The 18,984-nt window shown below is 43.3% G+C and overlaps 1 protein-coding gene across 1 annotated transcript in view; it reads left to right on the forward strand.

Moving 5' to 3' along the window:
• The window catches only part of prex2 (phosphatidylinositol-3,4,5-trisphosphate-dependent Rac exchange factor 2), a 410,668-nt gene that overhangs the window by 112,630 nt on the left and 279,054 nt on the right, over nucleotides 1–18,984 (forward strand). The window lies entirely within an intron of this gene.

Consider the following 18,984-nt stretch of genomic DNA (forward strand, 5'->3'; position numbering starts at 1 on the left):
GAACATGAAATGAAGCTACTGGGTACTCACTACATTATCTGATGGTTGGGCATGAGGTGAGGTTGCTCATTGACCTTTGGTTTGGGACTGACGAGGGTGACTTACCAATGAAGACATCTGAAGTAGATGTCTGATATGAGAAGAGAGCTGGAAAGGGCTTATGAATTAGCTGGGGTCTCGGCTGCCAAGCAGAATCAAGGAAATAAGAGGAGATACAATCAAAAGGTTCTCCAAACTCTTGCCAGGAGACTGAGTCCTCAAGGAATTTGGGGCTACCTGGAAAGCACAAGTTGGCTGACTACTGGGTGGCTATGCCCCATGTGGTGGAGAGTCAGATGCCAAACCTACCAGTTTTCCAGGTGAAACCAGAGAATGGGAATGGCCTGTCAAGATTCTCCATCGGAACCACTTGCTGCCCCTGGGTCGAGAGGTGCAGGTAGACCGACTTGGAGTCTACGCCTAGTAAGAAGGCTCTGCGGAAATGTGGGGTGACTGCAGGGCCCACAGCAGGAGAGGTTAGGCTGGCCCACACCCCTGAGAGGGATACTGATTCAGAGGATGAGAACCCAGATGGGTGGTATATGCTGCTTTTTGCTAACTCCCCATTGGTTGAGGAAGAGACTCCTGGTCTTTTTCCCTCTGAGTCAGGTGAAGTGGTGGCAGGACTACCTGTGGGCAGCCTGGGTTGCAGTGGGACCCTGCAAGGGAGAAAGCGGGGTTTGGCCTCAGGACAGAGGGGTCTGAGTTACAGGTGGGCACCAGTGGTAGGTTGGGGGAGGCCTTGCCAGGTAGACCAGAAGTATCCCCAGTGGTGTCTGAACCTGAAGAGTTAGGTGAGGGGGAATGGAGGTCTCAGAGAATTAGGAGACTACCAGATAGGCTGGCCTATGTAGCGCTGGGGGAACAGAGTGTGACCCCTACCATTTTGGGGAGCTATATCACTGCCTTTTACACCTGGATTGGGGTTTGTGTTTTGCAGGAAGGATTGGCGAATTATCTCAATGTCATGAGGACATGACTAAATTTGGTGGGGGGAGAATGTAACACGCTGTAAGATTTCACTGCTAGTGTGATGGCCTCTCTGTAATGTTTCACTTCTAAGGCTAAAGGAATGGTTTCTCTGTAGCAACAATGTTTGGGTTATGACTGGAGATAACGGAGACTTTGGAATGTATGTTAGCCAATGAGAGGAGTGTTGTTCTTTCTTGTGGGTCTGGAAGAGGAATTTTCGCTGTCTTTTGTCGGGGAGAGATGAAGAGAGAGGACACGAGTGGAGAGAGTTGGTAGACAGCCGGATGGAGTGGACTGAGGAGTGATGGTCTGAGGGTTGGCTACGCTCGGAGGAGGACAACTGGAACAATTGGACGACATTGTGAGCTATGTTTGGGCATTGAACTGTTTCATGGGAGTGGGCCCTTTTTTGTTTCTTTACTTAACCATATAGTCAAATTAAGAATTACAAAGCTCAATTATTTAATCACATATTGTGTACTGTTTGTTATTTTGTGGTACTGACTTGTAACGGGGATGCATTATACAGCATCCACCCAAATGAGATTTCTTAAGTTTGGCTGTGCCAGGGGCTATCATCCCCTAGATTAAGCCACTAGCCGAACTGAGAGATACACAGTTATCCGCAGCATAGCAAATTTTAAATTGTCCCATAAAGATTTAATTGCTGTGGAGGTCTTCTTACTCGTTGTGAGATAACCTCTTTCCTGACAGGGATGGAGGGGTTGTCACTCTACCTGGCCAGTGAGACTTGTGGCTGTGAATCTATCTCAGGTACTTTCCTCCTTGGTGGTTGTAGGAATTGACTCTGGGATTGCAGGAAGTGGTTCTGATAGATTTGGCGCCTTTCTTCTCTAACAATTGACTCTGATCTCCTCAACTGATCAACGTGTCGTCTCTAGATTACATCAGACACATTTTCCGCTGTGCAGGAGAATGGTCCCAGTTCTGTCCTTAATCTTTACACGTACCCACTTTTGATCACCTCATTAAATACACAACATTCTCGCTTGTGAGATTTCAGTACCAGGCTCTCTTGGGACCTCTGGTTTCCATCTTGATAACTTTCCGGTATCTCTCTATCTATGACTATGACCATTATCTTGTTTGCTCCTGGGGTCTAAGAGCCATTCCTTGAGTTTCTCATTTACCTACAAAACTTTATATTCGCCCTATCCTCAGCAGACCCCATATCACACTCACAACCCCCATTACATTGCGGCACAGTAGTGAAAATTGCATGTGGTTTTAAACTTCTGGGAGTGCACGTCACACACAACCTCTCATGGTCCCAGAACCCATCCTACACTGCCAAGAAAGCTCACCAACGTCTCTGCTCTCTGAGGAGGCTGAAGATAACTGGACTTTGCACATCCATAGTCAGATCATTCTACAGCTGTGCATTAGAGAGCACCCTGACAAATTGCATCACTGCTTGGTATGGAAGCTAGTGCAGTAGACAGGAAGGCTCCAGATCAGCGTCACTAGCACCAGTCAACCTACCATCAAACATATACCGTATATACAGAAATGTGCTGGAAAAGGGCCAATAATATCAAGAAGGCTCCTCATCACCTTGCACATGGACTGTTTGTCCTACTCCCATCAGGGAGGAGGTACACAGCATCCACACCAGAACCTCCAGACTCAAAAATGGTTACTTTTCCCAAGCAGTAAGGGTGGGCAGCACCTCCACAACTACTTTATCATTTCTTGTCAGTCACCTTATGTACAGCCTAGTGTCACGTAAGTATATAAGCTACGGTATTCTTTGTATTCATGTTTATTTAGTTTCTTATTTGTTATTGTGTTCTCTATCTGTTTTGTTTATTTTTGTGCTGGATCAGATCCAGAGTAATCATTATTTCATTCTCCTTTACACTTGTGCACTGGAAATGACATTAAGCCATCTTAAATCCAAACCAAATTTGTTCTTGGATTAGAGCAATAAACTGCAATGCACCAAGGGATGTATAGTGAACACAAGTGAGTAACTAGAATAAAACACTGTGGACATTTTGCCATGCAGTATGGAAACGGCTTGTTCCTGCTGACCAAGACCCTTAAGCAAGCTGATCCCATTTAGCTGCTTTTAGCCCATATACCTCCAAACCATTCCTATCCAAGTAGTTGCCCAATATATTTTAAACATGGTAATTGTACCTGTCTCTATTGATTATCCTATTGACATATTCCATATACCCATCACCTTCCAGACCCCTTTAAATCTTTCCTCACCAGAGAAAACAGTCACAGTCCATCTGTAATTTCTTTATAACTGAGGCCTTCCAGGTTTAGAAAAGGTACAAAAGTAACATCCTTGTTTATCTTTTCTGCAGCCTCTCCAGCTTAAATCATGCCCTTTTGATAAACAGCCACCAGAATTGCAGACAATGCAACAACAGACTATTACTCTTTGTGATTTTTATAAATGACCTGGATGAGGAAGTGGAGGGATGGTTTAGTAAGTTTGCTGGTGACACAAAGGTTGGGGGTGTTGTGGAGGGCTGTCAGAGGTTACAGTGGGACATCGATAGGATGCAAAACTGGTCTGAGAAGTGGCAAGTGGAGTTCAGCCCAGATAAGTGTGAGGTGGTGTGGTGAACTATGTGCCTGTCTGGACACGCCCCCTGCTGACTGCTCCTGTGGCTCCTCCCACAGGCCCCTGTATAAAGGCGATCTGAGGCCTGACGCTCGGCCTCAGTCTCCAGGACATAGTATGATGGACACTCACTCCTGGTTCCTTCTTCCAGTCAATAAAAGCCGATATCTCGCCTTACGTCTCAGTGTGAGTTATTGATGGTGCATCAGGTGGTCCATTTTGGTAGACCAAATATGATGGCAGAATATAGTATTAGTGGTAAGACTCTTGGCAGTGTGGAGGATCAGAGGGATCATGGGGTCCAAGTCCACAGGACACTCAAAGCTGCCACATAGGTTGACTCTGTGGTTATGAAGACATATGGTACATTGGCCTTCATCAATCATGGGCTTGTTTAGGAGCCGAGAGGTAATGTTGCAGCTATATAGGACCCTGGTCAGACCATATTTGGAGTACTGTGCTCAGTTCTGGTTGCCTCACTACAAGAAGGATGTGGAAACCATAGAAAGGGTGAAGAGGAGATTTACAAGGATGTTGCCTGGATTGGGGAGCATACCTTATGAGAATAGAGTGAGCGAACTTGGCCTTTTCTCCTTGGAGCGACAGAGGATGAGAGGTATTGATTGTGTGGATTGTCAGAGGCTTTTTCCCAGAGCTGAAATGGCTGGCATGAGAGGGCACAGTTTTAAGGTGCTTGGAAGTAGGTACAGAGGAGATTTCAGGGCTAAGTTTTTTATGCAGAGAGTGGTGAATGCGTGGAATGGGCTGCTGATGATGGTGGTGGAGGTGGATACAACAGGGTCTTTTAAGAGATTCTTGGACAGGTAAATGAGAGCTTAGAAAAATAGAGGCTATGGGTATCCCTAGGTAATTTCAATAGTAAGGACATGTTTGGTACAGCTTTGTGGTCCTGTATTGTGCTGTAGGCTTTCTATGTTTCTAAGTGCAGCCTCATCAAAGTCTTGTTCAGCTGTAACATGACGACCCAAATTTTGTATGCAGAATCTCTACTGAGGAAGCCTAATGTCGTAAACACAAGAGGTACTGTAGATGTTTGAGCAGCAGACTCGATGTGCCAGAGTAACTCAGCAACTTAGTCAGCATCTATGGAAGGGAATAAACTGTTGACATTTTGGGCCAGGTCTGGAAAGGAAGGGGGCAAAAGCCGGTTGGACTCATCCTAAAATGTCAACAATTCCTTCCCACCTCCAACCCCTGATCCTGCTCAGGAGCTGATTTCAAGCGCATACTTCCTGCATCAAGTATCTGTCTGGATGGCGTGCACGTAGAAGCTTTTCAGTACGCATGACATTATTGTACAATTGCCCATCTCCTGCAATGGCGTATTTTTCCTTCAAGTGTAACTCTGTTATTTGGTGTTTCAGTGATATTCACTAACTACCAGTGGCATGAATGATAACAAAATTTAAAAATAAGCCAACCACTCCCCTTGAAGGATGCAATAAAAGCAAAAGTAAACCGTGCATAGTTTGACAAACGAAAACATCAAACTCATTCATTGAAATGCGATTATTTGTAACAAGGGATGGAAATAAGTAACTAATGGTTTGTATTTTAGTATTGAGGAGCAGGGAGCGAAGAGATTCAGGAAAGGAATTGGTGAGGATGAGGAAGATGAACAAAATTCAGCATTGCGCCTGGCACCACAACATAATCGGGTGTCTTGAGAGATGAACACGTTAAATTAGATGGTTGTGTGTTTCATCAAGCTTACCGAAATTGTGGTAGCTGCGTAGAATGAGCTTCCAGTAGAGGTGGTAGAGGCAGATTCGGTATTGTCATTTAAAGTAAAATTGGATAGGTATATGGACAGGAAAGGAATAGAGGGTTATGGGCTGAATGCAGGCCACTGGGACTAGGTGAGTGTAAGCGTCGGCACGGACTAGAAGGGCTGAGATGTCCTGTTTCTGTGCTGTAATTGTTATATGGTTATATATGATTATATGGTTGTTAAGATTGTAGTCTGATTCAAGGTGTAGTAAGCTGTGTAGACACCAGGAGCAAGGTCCATACAGCTGTCTTGCCGCAGAAGATTCAAGAGTTCTATGATTGTGATGCCTTCCTAAAAAGATTAATGTTGATGTCCTTCGAGAAATACAGTGAAGTGTGTTGTTTGGGTCAACAACCCAACACAGTCTGCGTTATGCTGGGAGCAGCCTGCAAGTATCACCATACTTTTGGTGCCAACATAGCATGCCCGCAAGCATGAGAATCTGCAGATGCTGGAAATTCAAGGCAAAGCACACGAAATGCTGGAGGAACTCAGGAGGTCAGGTGGCAGCTATGGAAATGAATATACAGTTGATGTTTGGGGTCGAGACCCTTCATCGGGATGGTTTATTCATTTCCGTAGATGCTGCCTAACCTGCTGAATTCCTCCAGAATTTTGTGTGTTTTGCCTTGAATTTCCAGCATCTGCTGACCCTACTCATATGTCTTTGGAATACGGGAGAAACTGGACCACCCGAAACAAACCCACAGGATCATAGGGAAATCGTAAAAACTCTGTGCACAGAATTTTCTTCGTTTTCAGTGAATCTCCAAGTCATTAGCAATGCTCAAATGCAAACTGTGCAGCCATATGTTACACTGCTGTGACAGATGTGAGTATTGCTGCATACTCTATGACGCCTCATTAAGAATTGTTGCTAATATTACACATGTCAATTGTTGCTAGGCTGTGAGTTATACCTTCTCATCAAAAATGATTGGAGCATGATTGTAAATGCAATCTTGGTTTTCAGACTTGTAGATGATTTGCATTGGGTCAGTGATTTAGCAAGTACCCTTATGAGATTCTGACAATATTTCTATACTTCTTTCATTTGAGGGATGATGCTTTTGATGTTCAGCTGTGACTTCCCCCTCGTAGTTCTGCCTATGTTTCTCTTGCTCCTTCAGGCCCAGCCTAATAAGCTTTCAGACTCCTTGTTTTAATGAGGCCTTTCCACTGGTTGCTGCCTGTGATGTGCACAGTTGTGCAGCATGCAGTTTATTTTGGTTAAGTCTTCACATCTGTAAGCGATATACTGCAGGATATCTCCAGAGAGATACATGTAACAAGCTCTCAATTTTGGGAGAAAAAAAAGATGCTTTTCCTCAAGGTTTTGATAATGTCGTGGTTCTAGTTGTTTCGGCGCTCAGCTGTTGTGGTTGGAGACCAAATAGAAGTGACGAGCGTTTAATTGGAGTAAGGGGAAATGTGAAGCTATCAGGCAGGAACTTGGAAGCATAAATTGGGAACAGATGTTCTCAGGGAAATGAACGGCAGAAATGTGGCAAATGTTCAGGGGATATTTGCGGGATGTTCTGCATAGGTATGTTCCAATGAGACAGGGGAAGGATGGTAGGGTATGGGAATCGTGGTGTACATAAGCTGTTGAAGATCGAGTCAAGAAGAAAAGAAAAGCTTACAAAAAGTTCAAAAAACTAGGTAATGATAGAGATCTAGAAAATTATAAGGCTAGCAGGAAGGAGCTTAAGAATGAAGTTAGGAGAACCAGAAGGGTGCTCTCCTAAGGTGCTTGGAAGTAGGTACAGAGGTGAAGTCAGGGGTACATTTTTTACACAGTGAATGAGCTGTCTGCGATGGTGGTGGTGGAAATAATAGGGTCTTTTAAGAGACTCCTGGATAAGTACATGGAGCTTAGAGAAAAGAGGGCTATGGCTAAGTCTAGGTAGGTCTAAGGTAGGGACATGTTCAGCATAGCTTTGTGGGCTGAAGGGCCTGTATTGTGCTGTATGTTTTCTATGTTTCTATGACATGCCATGAAAACAGAAAGAAGCTGCTGTACCCAAGGCTTGATCCCTCTGGGTATTGTTGACCACTGTAGATATCTGGCAAGCTGGCCTTGCTCAGAATAGAAGAATTTTGGGTACATTGGCATGATATTTTCCTTATCATTGATAACTGTGTACATTTAAGAAGCAGAAGTTATGTGTTATTAATCAGAGGCCTTACAGTGACTGCCTTCACTGATAATGAACCAGTAAAACCACCTTTTCTTCAATGAAATGTGAAAAAAGTGTCATAATTTCTTTTCTAGTGGAGACCCTGAGTAATTTCTCTGATGATGTACTACGAACCAAATTGAGAAATGGGTCTATCACTCAGGAAGTCAGGGAAATAAACAGTCAACATTTTGGACCGAGACCCTTATCAGAACCCTCTATGACACCACCTGAGTTGCTGAGCTCCTGCAGTATTTTGAGTGTGTTGCTCTGGATTTCCAGCATCTGCAGAATCCCTCGTGTTTAGTTCTACTGCTGCCAGCTGGAATGATTCAGAGGCTAGGGATTGAAGCACTTATTGAATGAATAACTCAGTAGACTCTGTAGAACTTTGAATGCATTTGAGCAGTGTGTAATAATTTCTGTGGCTCTCCTGGCATATTGGCAGTGCCCCTATAAATAACAAGAAAGGCAGGATTATTGTTTGATCTGCGCTTACTTCCACTAAGACTAAACAGTCAGAGTGTTGATATTATGAGCTTTGATCTAGGGCAGTACAAGTGTTAATGTGTTGTTTGGAGGGAATGCTGGATATGCTAACAGGTAATAATCAAAGGTGGCTGGAACAAATTTGCCAAAGTGATCTACTTCAGGTAAAAGCTACTTAATGCTTAAAAATTGCATGTGTCAATCCAATTTTAGAGTGTTGTTATGGCTGCATTTAAATTTCATAAAATTTATTTCTGACTGTAGCTCTTTGGACAGGAAGTTGAACACATTTTTGAAGTCTGAATAAACAGAACAGATTATTGAGAGCTAGTGCCAGAGTCTTAGATGAAGTCCTAAGCCAAAGCCCTCTGTCATGGAATGGATAATATTTTTAAAAAATCACAGCCATTTGGTTTTGGGTGAATGAACTGAGATACAAAAAGAAAGCATGAGGGTTTTTTTCCAGAAGGAAATGCTCAGCTTGTTGCTTGGCTTTGTGAGAAAATAGGATGGTTATTTTTGGACTTTAACAAGATCAAAGTTTAGTTGTAGTTCCTGAGTGGGGCAAAATGAAAGGGGAAAGTAGTTGGCAGGATCAGTAGAATCAGAAAGCAGATGTTGGAAATCTGAAATTAAAAAAATAGTGAATGATGGAAATACTCAGCAGGTTACACAGCATCTTTGTCAGAGAAACAGAATTAAAGGGCGGCATTTTCGCCAGGACCACCAGAGCTCTCCGCGCTGATCTGATGCCTCGAGTATAAGAATAAGTCCCGACTCTGAGTGGAGCCGGTTTCCGGGGCCTCCCTACAGTAGTATTATCTACAAACTTAAAGCAGAACCTGGCCACACAGTCATGAGTGTACAGAGAGTAGAGCAGGGAGCTGAGGACACAATCTTCTGGAGCCACAGTGTTTAGAATAATTGTGGCAGAGACATTGCTGCCTATCCTTACAATTGGTTAGAAAGTCAAAGATTCAGTTGTAGAGGGAGACATTAACTTCCGGCAGATTGGTGATGAGTTTGTTTGGAATAATAATATTGAAGGCGGATCTATAGTCAATAAACAATCATCTGACATAGGTGTCTTTAAGGTCCTGGGATGAGTGTAGGGCCATCGAAAGTTTTCATTCACAGAAAGGGAAATGTTTTAGCACTGGACTCAAGGTCAAAGTAGAATTTTTTTGTCATATGTGCAAGTACATGTATGCATAGGTGCCATGAAAAAGTATTTGCAGCAGCATTCACAAGAAAAATATAAACTTAATTATTCACAAAAAATAAAAAAGTGGAGAGGCTGAGTTTATGTGGGCATCTAGGAAAATCCTCCATACATCACTGCGGGATAAATATCCAGTGACTACTCTGCTATTTCTTATTGAAAACAGCAGATGCTGTTTAATGTACTGCACCCTTGTGACTCATCCTCCGTAAATGGCAATCATTTTGGTTTTGCATGTTCAACTAAACTCTCATTTAACATATTTAACACCCACTTCTCGCAGCATCCACCTACTGCCAGCTATTCATCTGTAGCAGACACATTGCAAGATGACATTACAACGCGCTGCAAGGTTTCTTCTCTCTGGCAGGAAAAAGCTGGCGCAGGAGAGTAACTCTGTCATTTGTACCAGGTCTGGCAATATCTGACTTCAGAGCCATCTCTGCTCTGAACCAGCGTTCATAGGCATCAGGGACTAAGTCAAGATGGGCAATAAGTGCTGGTCTTGTTAGTGACATACATTCAGGCACTGACAAGATGTAATTTAGGGGAAGAATCTGCATGGGTTAAGTCATGTATCAGGGGTATCTTATTGCCAAAGAATGGGCAGTTGATAACACTGCTCTTTAGGGATGAGATTGCATGTCTGCTGTGCCGCCATAGACTCAAATGAGGAGTTTAATTGAGTTGATAAAAATGCATATTAAAAAGGTTGGCGAATTGATAATTCTGCCAGAAAGACTGAAAATATGAGGAAGCAACGCTGGAGTCTGGTGCCAATCCCACCCCACCCCCCTGGACTTGGAACCCATCATTACCAATATGTTGGTGGTGGACAATCACCTTTGCAGATTTGAGAGCTGGTGTGTGTATGTCCACAGTCTCACCTAGTAGTGTACAGAACTGAAGACCTGTGCCATTACTAGGGAGCCTAGTTGCAGAGTTTTTCATTTGTAATGGTGGTTCAAATACAGAAGTGGCAGCCCACTGAAGAGTGAAAGTATTAAGATTACTGTCTATTAATTACCTCAGTTTGTCAGCCCGGTTGCCAGGTACACAGCAGAAAGGTGAGTTAGAATGAATGAAACATGACAGCCACGAAGAAACATGATTGATGTTTTGTACCATGGGAAAAGCTGCAGTCCTCTTTATGCCACATGCTCATTCCATGCATTTTGCCAAGGAAGCATAAAGTATGCCTGGTTCTCTTGGAATAGAGATCACAGTGATCAGAAAAAAGAAATGCTTGATGTTGCAAGTTTCCTCAGCTACAGCTATGAAAGAGCATGATACAGTACATAGAATTTATGGTTACCGTGTCAAAGCTGTCCACTCTGCCTTGAGACAGGTTTAATGACTAGGGCAGATGGAATATTTTAGCTACTGAGTCATCAGCTGAAGTATAAATTGCACACATGATATTCCCAGGTGGAGAAATTTCCCCATGAAGAGGCTGGTAGAAAAGATGCTTCTGAGAGCACTCCTCTCCTCCTCCTTCTCCCTCTACCCTTTGTTGCCCTTTGCCCGCCGTCTGCTTTTTAATTGGTCGTGCTCTTCCAAATGGACACAAACACATCCTCAACACTCACCAGATCAAGCAGCTTTGTGGACAGAGAAATATTTAAAGCATCTGTGTCTGAAAGGATCTGATAAACATAAACTTGCAGGTTTAAATAATTTTAAAGCACCAAACAGAACTAATAACAAAAGCCTTCTGAATTCAATTAGAAACTAATGTGCAAGTTTTAAGAACATAAGAAATAGGAGAGGGGAAGGCCATCTGGCCTGTTGAGCCTGCTCCGCCATTCAATAAGATCATGGCTGATCTGGCCATGGACTATTCTCCACCTTCCTGCCTTTTCCCCATAACCCTTAATTCCCCTACTATGCAAAAAATCTATCCAACCTTGTCTTAACTATATTTACTGAGGTAGCCTCCACTGCTTCATTGGGCAGAGAATTTAACAGATTCACCACTCTCTGGGGAAAAGCAGTTCCTCCTCATCTCCATCCTAAATCTACTCCCCTGAATCTTGAGGATATGCCTTCTAGTTCTAGTCTCACCTGCCAGTGGAAACAACTTTCCTGCCTCTATCTTATCTATCCCTTTCATAATTTTATTTGTTTCTGTGTTACGAACCCTGTAACTGGGTCACTTACCAGCAAAGATAGAGAGGTCCGTTGAAGCCTGATGATACGATTTTTAACAGTATTTATTAGTAAAAATACACAAAAATAATATCAATGCAAACATACAGATAATATACGTCATCAATACTAAATCTAAAAGTGTGGGTATAATAATAACCAATAAGAAATAGCTCTATCGTTGTCTAGGGGATAAATGTATTGTCCGATGGAAATATAAAAGTCACTCAGTTCATTCAGGCTGCAGCCTTTTGGTTGTCGCTGTGTTGCACTTTGTTGGAGAGAGAGAGAAATAGGAATAGAATGGGAACAGGTACCACTACAGGTTTTCCAACCTTTATGATTTCGATCCGTCAGGAGTCCCATTGGTGTGGCCGTTCACTTGTGGCCTCTCCTTTAGCTCAAGTCGTTCTTCCGTGGTGAGGCCGCCAATCCCAGGCAAAGGGAAAGGACGCACGCGAGACACCCCACCAGCTGTCGCTATTAAACGCTGTCACGGGATTTCTAGCATTTCTCCTGGTGCGTCTAAAGGGGTTGTTCCCCAGACCCTCTTTTATCCTTACTCACGGGGTCTCAGATGTTAATCAGGTTGGGATGATGCAATCCCTCAACCAGCCCACTCTGAGGGCTTCAATGTGTAACCCCTTGGGTCACCTCAGGCTCGCTCAGCTCGTTCTCGTCTAGGGGGAGCAACCTTCGGCCCCACCAAACTGGGTAATCAGCTGGTGTGGATGCTGTGTGATGTCCCCGCCTCGCCCAAAAACAGACAGTACACCATATGCGATTAAATGAGTACAATTTATAAAGGTTACTACAACTAAGTGATTAATAATGATACAGTATATATGAAAAAAAAGATGCCAAACTTATCAAAGTCCAAACCACTTCGTGCACAACCGTTGGAGCTCAATTACTGAAGTCTTCTGGCCACCATTCGGTCCCCTCTGAACTCCTCGACTCGCAGCTCAGGACCACCCAAAGTGGTCAACCAAGCACATCTATCTTCATCTCCTCTCCTTGGGGTACCTCCTGGCCTCAGGGTTCCGTTCCTCGCCCAGTTTACAGCATCACGTCCTCTCTCTCTCTAACCCTCGCACCGATCTCCCCAACAGCCCGCCAACAATAGCTTACAGGCTCAGAAGAAAGAACAACATTAATCCCAATTGGTTCACAAAGGAATACAATTCTTGTTATCAGTAAATTTTAACCCAAACAAGCTTCCAGCACTCTCTTGCAACAAAGAAGCATTCCTGCTTTTAACAAAACAAAGAAGCCATTTTGATTACATACACAGTAACAAAGAAAGAAGAAGAAACCCCCTTTACAAATGAATAGTATGTTCGTTCTCAATACACAATTCCAACTCCAAGTGACAATGGCCGTTATCCATGGCTTTGTCTTGCTGAGGCCAGGACACATTTCAAAACCTTGAGGATTCTCTCTCATTTCCTGGGTCCCAGACCCGCATTAATAGTGATCTTGCGATTCTCAAAAAGGAGGGGGCTACTTTGTACCCTTCGGCCCCTCAGAGTTGTGGCACATTCGTAACATCTGTAAGATCTCTCATTCTTGTGAATTCCAGCGAGTACAGTCCCTGGCGACTCAATCTCTCCTCATATTCTAACCCCTCATCTCTGGAATCAACCTGGTGAACCTCCTCTGCACCGACTCCAAAGCCGGTATATCCTTCCTCAAGTAAGGAGTTCAGAACTGCACACAATACTCCAGGTGCGGCCTCACCAGTACCCCGTACAGTTGTTGCATAACCTCGCTGCTCTTAAATTCAATTGCTTTAGTAATGAAGGACAACATTCCATTTGCTTTCTTGATGGCCTGCTGCATCTGCAAACCAATCTTTCTTATGTTTTATTTCAATAGGTTTGCTCTGTACATTGGGGAATTGTTGGTTTCTGCTGCTGAATGTAAGGTTGTTAGCTAGAGCTCTGAACTAAATGTTGTTGTCGATTCAGAGTCAGATTCATTTATTTATCACATGTATATTAAAACATGCAGTGAAATGCATCATTTACATGAACAACCACCACACTGAATGACGTACTGGGGGCAGCCCACAACAAAGTGTTGCCACACATTCCAGCACCAACATTGCATGTCTACAATGTTCAGCAGAACAACATAGCAACAACAACAACAGAGCAAAACAAGTCAACAACAGCATAACAAGTCTCTTTCCCAACCCCTCATGCATGCATCGACACACTTTCATCCCCAGGACTGGCCACCTCTGAGCCTTCAGTCCTTAGCCCCGGACTCTCAGACTTGGACACAGTGGGCCTCCAATCTCCTGGCTCAACCTTTGGGCTGTTAATGAAAGTACTGTGTGGTCAAAAATCAGTGATCCTGGAGGTTGGGTTGGCAGGTGCTGAGGAGACCAGCGATTCTCAGGTTGTCAAGTCCTGGACTGGAGGACACACATGTGGGATTCAAAAGAGCCATTGCCACCCCCTTCCCCTGCCTACCCCCAGGTCACTGATTTCAGAGGACCATGCAAGTCCAGGAGCAGAGGGTGATGGGTGATATGTCTACAGTGCATTTGTGTCACACTAGCTATTATTTTACAAATATGGATCTTGGTGGGAACTTGTACTGCAAAGAACTATCATGTGCACTTTGTGATTCCAATCTTTGGATATTACAAACTAAGAAAGAGGAGATCATGCTGGAAATTTCAATTTATAATCATTCATTTCTTTGGAGAAACTCCAAGTGCCTTCTGGCTGAGGTCCAACTCAATCTTGTGTGTGCGTTATCCTCTTAAACTCGTCTTGTCTGAAGTAGGGTTTGTCTGCTCTGTCTCCATACACACTCTTACTTTAATAAATACTGTTTGGTCTGTTTCCCTTCAGGTGTGGTCTCTAAAAGTGGTATGATATAAAAACTAATTTTCTTAGTATGTTAGGCCTGTTCTCAGATAAGCGACAGAAAGGTAACCTAGAATGAAACAGAGAAATGAAAGTCAGCATTGAGGAAGATAATTGAGCACCAAAGACAGACAACATCACCATAATAAGAAGAGATTGTGGAATTCAAGTAAAAAAGTTTAAAGAGAAAATGTTGGAGATAATCAGATCTCTTGGAGCATCTGTGGAGAGAGAAATGGAATTAACATATCAGTTTGTTGATCTTTCATCAGAACGGCACAAACTAGTACTGAAGAAAAATTGCGGCATGAGGTGCGAAATCTGTATCCCTACTCACAGATGCTGCCCTGCTAGCTGTGTACACCAATATATGTTTTTGCTTTTATTTCCAGCAAATGCATAGAACCATAGAACATTACAGCGCAGTAAGGCCCTTCAGCCCTCCATGTTGTACCGACCCATGTAATCCTTAAAAAAAAGTACTAAACTCACACTACCCCATAATCTTCTATTTTTCTTTCATCCATGTTCCTGTCCAAGAGGCTCTTAAATACCCCTAATGTTTTAGCCTCCACCACCATCCCTGGCAAGTCATTCCAGGCACTCACAACCTGTGTAAAAAAAAAACTTACCCTGATGTCTCCCCTAAACTTCCCTCCCTTAATTTTGTACATATGCCCGCTGGTGTTTGCTATTGGTGCCCTGGGAAACAGGTACTGACTATCCACCCTATCTATCCCTCTCATAATCTTGTAGACCTCTATCAAGTCCCCTCTCATTCTCCTACGCTCCAAAGAGAAAAGTCCCAGCTCTGCTAACCTTGCTTCATATGACTTGTTCTCCAAACCAGGCAACATCCTGGTAAATCTCCTCTGCACCCTCTCCATAGCTTCCACATCCTTCCTATAATGAGGTGACCAGAATTGAACACAATACTCTAAGTTTTCACATTTTGAATAACAAATAAAGAACCTTTTCAATGTTGGAATACCATTCATTCCCAGTTCCTATAGTTTGTAACAGGGAAATATATTGTTCAGTTGCTCCAGTGTGTGCATTGTTAGAGCAAATGGGTCAGGATGGGCTTCTGCCCTTTAAAAATTCCAAAAGCTTTTGACAGTTCATATGAAATTTTTGCAATGTAATGTGGTCCTTGGTATTCTTTAATTTGGAGAAATTTTATGAGAGGAATGTAAATGTTTTATTTTCAATCTCTTCGTCAGTCGTTGGTTAAAAGATAATGACTTTTGATAGCTCAGAATCAAATTCAGGTTTATTATCACTGATGTATGTCATGGAATTTGTTATTTTGTGGCAGCAATACAGTACAAAATGTATTAAAATACAATTAGTTACAATAAAAGATTAAATAACTAATGTAAAATAGGAACAGTGAGGTTGTGTTCATGAGGACCATTTGGAAATCTGATGGCAGAAGGGAAGAAGCTATTCATAAGATGTTGATCTAAATTAAATTAAAGGGTCAGAGTTGATTTCTGACTGTGATGAAGAAAATACAGTTCTCTGCAATAGTCTTGGGGACATGTATGTAGTTAGGGTGTCTAAGACATAGTACTGTATTTGTCTGTGGAGTGGAGAGCGAGGTTGTAAATCTACTGGGAGCAAAGGATGTTGGGAATGGTGAGGGTGTGGGACAGGTGGCAGAGAAGGAGTGCCACAGGCAGGTGCACACAACCCAGCCCTGAAACACCAGACTGATTCATTTCATTCCAAATTACTGGTTTATAGATCATTAAAGTAGAAAAAATACAGGCCCTGCAGCCCACAAAGTTGTGCCGAATATGTCCCTACCTTGGAAATTACTAGGCTTACCTATATCCCTCTGTTTTACTAAGCTCCATGTACCTAACTAAAAGTCTCTTAAAAGACCCTATCGTATCCGCCTCCATCACCATTGCCGGCAGCTCATTCCATGCACTCACTGCTCTCTGAGTAAAAAAACTTACTTTTGACATCTCCTCCGTACCTACTCCCCAGCACCTTAAACCTGTGTCCTCTTGTGGCAAGCATTTCAGCCCTGGGAAAAAGCCTCTGACTATCTACACCAGGCATGGGCAAACTACGGCCCGCGGGCCATATGCGGCCCGTTAAGCTTTTTAATCCGGCCCGCAGAACTTGATGAAATTATATTAATAAACCTTGTTAACGTTTTTTCCCCGCAATTCTGGCGTTTTCCCAATAGATGACGCACTCAATATACATTTGTGGCGACCCATTTCCTGGCACATCCGAACCGGCTCACAATTAGCCAGCGTTCCGACTAAAGGAGATAGCCTGCGGGGATTTGCGAGCACTGCGGGGATTTGATGCGCTGGCTAAAAAGGGAGACCAACAACACTGTTCCCACTGAAATTAAAAATAAGTTTCTTCGTTGTGTTATGTAAAAAATGCATTTGAAAATATTTTTTTCAATAAGCCTTACATGTTACATGTCATTTCTGTTAAGTGATGGACATGAGTAGTGCGCAGGTGCATGTACGTTCTCAAAATAAAAAATGCGCTCCAGATCAAATAACATGCTCCGCATACTGGCGCGCTCTCACTGTTCTGTCATTGTGCGGGTCGTTGTTGAGTTTTGGCACAGGAGACAATTGAATAAGAAGGGGCAGGACAAGTCGACCTGCATCTCCTACCGTTTTTGAAATAAAGTCAGTCAGGAGGAGAGTGATGATGATAATATCTTGAAGGATAACAGAATTTTCAGTGCTTTAAAATAATAACTGTTACTATTAAAAAGAGCTGTATTTTTTTCATTTAATTTTCAGTGTTTTAAAAGTCATTTCAATAAATAGCTAAATACCATGGGACTTCAAAGACAGATATTTTGTTGTAATGCATTTGTTCATTTTCAATTGAAATTAAAGCACATGTTTTCTACATATCCCATGATATTTTATTTTCTCTTATGAGGTGTATTACCAAAACACTCCGTCCATCTGCTCCTGGTCCAGCCCCCTGTCAAATTTTAGAACCCTTTGTGGCCCTCAAGTCAAAAAGTTTGCCCACCCCTGATCTACACGATCAATGCCTCTCATCATCTTAAACACCTCTATCAGGTCACCTCTCATCCTCTGTTGCTCCAAGGAGAAAAGGCCAAGTTCACTCAACCCATTCTCATAAGGCATGCTCCCCAATCCAGGCAACATCCTAGAAAGCAAAGGGTAGCAGTGAATGGGTGTTTCTCAGACTGGCTGGAGGTGACTAGTGGGGTACCACAGGGCTCTGTATTGGGACCACAGCTCTTTACGATTTATGTCAATGATTTAGATGAGGGCATTGAAAACTATATCAGCAAGTTTGCTGACGATACTAAACTGGGTGGCAGTGTGACATGCGAAGAGGACGTTAGGAGAATACAGGGAGACTTGGATAGGCTGAGTGAGTGGGCAGATACTTGGCAGATGTCATACAATGTGAATAAATGTGAAGTTATCCACTTTGGAAACAGGAACAAGAGGGCAGAGTATTGTCTGAACGGTGTCGAGTTAGGCAAGGGAGAAATGCAAAGAGACCTAGGAGTCCTAGTTCACCAGTCAATGAAGGTGAATGAGCAAGTGCAACAGGCAGTGAAGAGGGCAAATGGAATGTTGGCCTTTGTTACAAGGGGAATTGAATACAAGAGCAAGGATGTTCTTTTGCATTTGTACAGGGCCCTGGTGAGACCACACCTGGAATATTCTGTACAGTTTTGGTCTCCAGGTTTAAGGAAGGACATTCTGGCAATTGAGGAAGTGCAGCGTAGATTCACTAGGTTGATTCCTGGGATGGCAGGGCTGTCTTACGCAGAGAGATTGGAGAGATTGGGCTTGTACACACTGGAATTGAGGAGATTGAGAGGGGATCTGATTGAAACGTTTAAGATAATTAAAGGATTTGATAGGATTGAGGCAGGAAATATGTTCCAGATGTTGGGAGAGTCCAGTACCAGAGGGCATGGATTGAGAATAAGAGGTCAGTTATTTAAAACAGAGTTGAGGAAGAGCTTCTTCTCCCAGAGAGTTGTGGAGGTGTGGAATGCACTGCCTCGGAAGACGGTGGAGGCCAATTCTCTGGATGCTTTCAAGAAGGAGCTGGATAGATATCTGATGGATAGGGGAATCAAGGGATATGGGGACAAGGCAGGGACTGGGTATTGATAGTGAATGATCAGCCATGATCTCAGAATGGCGGTGCAGACTCGAGGGGCCGAATGGTCTACTTCTGCACCTATTGTCTATTGTCTATTGTAAATCTCCTCTGCACCCTTTCTATGGCTTTCACATCCTTCCTGTAGTGAGGCGACCAGAACCGAGCACAGTACTTCCAAGTGGGGTCTGACCAGGGTCCTAGATAGCTGCAACATTACCTCTCAGCTCCTAAATTCAGTTCCACGATTGATGAAGACCAATACACCGTACGCCTACTTAACCAGAGTCAACCTGCGCAGCTGCTTTGAGAGTCCTATGGACTCGGACCCCAAGATCCCTTTGATCCTCCACACTGCCAAAAGTCTTACCATTAATACTATATTCTGCCATCATATTTGACCTACTAAAAAGAACCCTTTCACACTTATCTGGGTTGAACTCCATCTGCCGCTTCTCAGCCCAGTTTTGCATCCTATCAATTTCCCTCCGTAACCTCTGACAGCCCTCCAC

The sequence above is a fragment of the Hypanus sabinus genome, chromosome 1, assembly GCF_030144855.1.
Source record: "Hypanus sabinus isolate sHypSab1 chromosome 1, sHypSab1.hap1, whole genome shotgun sequence".
In the NCBI taxonomy this organism is placed as follows: Eukaryota; Metazoa; Chordata; class Chondrichthyes; order Myliobatiformes; family Dasyatidae; genus Hypanus; species Hypanus sabinus.